We start from the raw sequence: 3,304 nt of genomic DNA, 5'->3' as shown, positions 1-3,304 counted from the left end.
CTGGCCAGTGACGAAGAGCCCACTGGTGCTGCAGGCACAGGACACTCTCGGCCTCGGGCTGCGCAGCCCTGCCCTGCTTTCACTGAACAGAGGTGCGTGAAGTTGTGTTGACGGCCTGTCTGCTGTGTGACGTGCGGCCTCCACTCCCGACGGTAACATCCTCCGACAAGGATGCTGTTGGCCTCAGTTGCTAGATTTATCATTTGAGGAGCTGGCTAGGAGGAGGGGCGTGGCTGGAAGTAGAAGAATGCACTTCCGGAAACTGTTTTTTATGGGCTGCTCACGAATCGACCCCAAGACCCCGGCTGTGCTCTTTCCAGTGTTGGACGCTGCCACCAAAGGGACCTCCCAGATGGCGGCTGCAGGAGCTTCGGCCGAGGGGGCGGGGCCCTGGAGCGTCCCGCTAGGATGGCAGGATTTACACCCTGCGGTGCCCGCAGAGGACACGCAGCCAGCTTCCTACCTCCTGGGCTTCACCACAGGGCACGGCCCAGACTTCCTAAACAACCTCCAGGATTTATTAGTAAGAGCTGTTTTTGTTTTTCTGTATCTGATGCAAGGTTATCTTAGGCAGCCGGCCAAGGGGAAAATGTGAACACAGGTTGCAATAGGGCCACCGGCCCACCTGCCCCTGCCCGGCATCAGACAGAGCTGAGAAATATTTGTTGGCCGATGGCGTTCTGTCAACGTCTGTGGTTCATTTCTCTCCATTTTCCCTTTTCTTTCTTCCTTTCTTTTTCTATTGGCAAAGAGGACATTTTAAATACCTGTCACGCCACCAGCTGTTTACAAGAAAATAAAATGTCAAGAAGCACTAAAAATAAGGCGTCCACGGGCTTTCTGCATTCCTATTAGTGATTTTTTTTTTTTCTTAATGGAGAAAAACCTCTTTACTGGCGGACTAGCAGGCTTAATGGCTGAAAAATAGACAGATTTAGTGGTGGAAAGGCTTTTTTGCAGAGTTAGGTTATATTTAAAAGGTGATTCATGTCCAAAATCGGTTTTTACGTAATTGAAATGAGGTCAGTACTGGCTGGTAAGAGTCATCACAGGAAAGGCGGGCCCCGGAGAAAGAGAGCCAGCCCAGGGAGGGGACAAGTAACAGTCTGGGGCTCTGCCCGCAAGTCTGATGCAAAATACTTGAAAATAAAGTTTAGAATCTAAGTGCCCAAGGTCTTTTGGTCTGATTTTTTCTGGTTACCTGTCTGTGGCTTTTGTTGGATTTCTTCTGGAAGAAAATAAAATCCATAGGCTAACGTTCATCGTAGGTTCCCCAGGTCTTCACCTGTCACCTGAAGGATGTTCCAGACCAGGACACATGCCACCAGATGAGGGTCACGAAGGTGCCCCAGACACGGCCCGTCCAGGGGCAGGTGCTGCCCTGGAGCGTCTGCATCCAGGAAGCCCTTGGTTTCCCCAAAGTGCCCGTCTTCCTGGGCATCAGGGCAGGTGATGAAATGTCAGCTCTCCTGGGGAAGGTCGGGGGCAGGGGCTGTCTTTGGTTCTGGTTTTTGAGGTATGTGTGTGGTAAAAAGGTGTTTAGTCCTTGAATTCAAGTCTCATGTGAGTACACTTGCTTTTGTCATCCACCGTGATGCTGCGGGAGAAGCTGATTCTGAAGGCATCCATGTTCATCTCACTTTTAACTCTGACGTTTTTTCCAAGGGAAGGATGGCAGTGAACGGGGAGAAGACCAGGCCCCAATTCGGGTAGAAGAACTTTTTTCCCCCTCAGACTCCTGCCTCAGAGAACCGTGCACTGCTGCTTGCCATCCTGTCTTGGGCCACCCTTTACTTACAGAGTGCCCCTCCTCCATGGTATAGGAAAGATTTTAAAATTCACCTTCAGGGACTTCCCTGGTGGTCCAGTGGTAAAGAATCCGCCTTCCAATGCAGGGGACGCGGGTTCGATCCCTGGTTGGGGAACTAGGATACCACACGCCGCGGGGCAACTAAGCCCACGCTCCCTGGAACACGCGCGCCTCAACTACAGAGCCCACAGTGCGCTGGAGCCTGAACGCCACAACTAGAGAGAAGCCCGTGCACCACAACAAAAGATCCCACCTGCCTCAACGAAGATCGCACGTGCCGCAACAAAACCCGACACAGCCAAAAATAAATAAAATAAAATAAATAAATAATAAATCTTAAAAACATAATAAATTCACCTTCCTACCACGTTGGGCTTTGTATCTGTAAAAACTGTGGAAGGTCTTAAAAGTGTTGTAAGAGCTTTCGTGTAATATCTGACTCAATTGATAATGTTCTGTGAGGTGCTGCTAGCCTCTGGGTCTATTGGAGAATTATCCCAAAGGAAGACAATCTAACCTACGAATGCGATTAAGTGTAATAAATGAGTGTGAATGGATAAAATGGAACGTTTTGCGGATGTGACTCATTAAACCTTTACTCATTCGAGTTTGCAGGGGTTCTTCCTTGTCACAGAGACAATAAATTGTGTTTAAACCTCAAACCTCTTTTCACTGAAGTATGGTTGACTTACTACATTATATTAGCATAGAGATCCAGTACTCTTGCACATTATATTTCATTGTAAGTTATTATAAGATAATGGCTATATTACCCTGTGCTATACAATATGACTTTGTTGATTACCTATTTTATACATAATAGTTTGTATCTCTTGAGCCCATATCCCTAATTTTGCCCCTTCTAAGCAAACAGAAGATGAGCCCCTGTCATAGGGCTGATGTCTCCCTGCACAGCCTTTGGGTTTTCATTGTAAACTAATTGGCAACAGTGAAAAGCACATTAGTTAGCAGGCTTGTCTGGCGGCGCCCCCGCTGCGGCCCTGAAGGACGATGAAGGGGTGACTAGGGCCTCCGGGGACCCCTGCATTCACCCAAGGGTGAGCGACACAGCCCCACCCCCAGGGGAACGTCCCACTCGGGGCCTCATTGAACACGTGTCCAGGGTGAAGCAGGAAAGGAGAGGCCTTTCCCGGATTCCTCTTCTAGGCCGACTGTCAGAGGAATCTTCCCCGAGAAATCAGTGTCACCAAGGACGCAAAGTTTACAAACAGCCATGGTTTAAAAAGTAAAGGGAAACGGGCGACATTCATTTTAATAAAAAACTTAATTTAACTCGATATATGTAAAATATTCATGCAACATAAAATACCGCACACATATAAATAAAACGGTTTTCTTTCATTTCTTTCTCTTTGAAATCTAGTGAGATCGCGGCATCTCTGCGAGCTGAGGCAAGCTAACCATTCCTGTGGTGGGGATCTTTCCACAGCGTGTAAGTCAGACCACCACACCATGGGATGCATGTCAGTTACG

At 48.3% G+C, this 3,304-nt stretch overlaps 1 long non-coding RNA gene across 1 annotated transcript; it reads left to right on the top strand.

Annotated features, from left to right (window-relative positions):
• The first annotated feature begins 239 nt into the window (after nt 1–239).
• LOC137204917 (uncharacterized) lies at nt 240–2,377 on the top strand. Its single transcript, XR_010933906.1, has 2 exons — nt 240–688; nt 1,666–2,377. It is a non-coding gene; the product is annotated as an uncharacterized lncRNA (long non-coding RNA).
• The last annotated feature ends 927 nt before the right edge of the window (nt 2,378–3,304 follow it).

The sequence above is a fragment of the Pseudorca crassidens genome, chromosome 13 (assembly GCF_039906515.1).
Source record: "Pseudorca crassidens isolate mPseCra1 chromosome 13, mPseCra1.hap1, whole genome shotgun sequence".
In the NCBI taxonomy this organism is placed as follows: domain Eukaryota; kingdom Metazoa; phylum Chordata; class Mammalia; order Artiodactyla; family Delphinidae; genus Pseudorca; species Pseudorca crassidens.
Note: the sequence above shows the minus strand (reverse complement) of the source record. Positions and strands in the feature narration are given on the sequence as shown.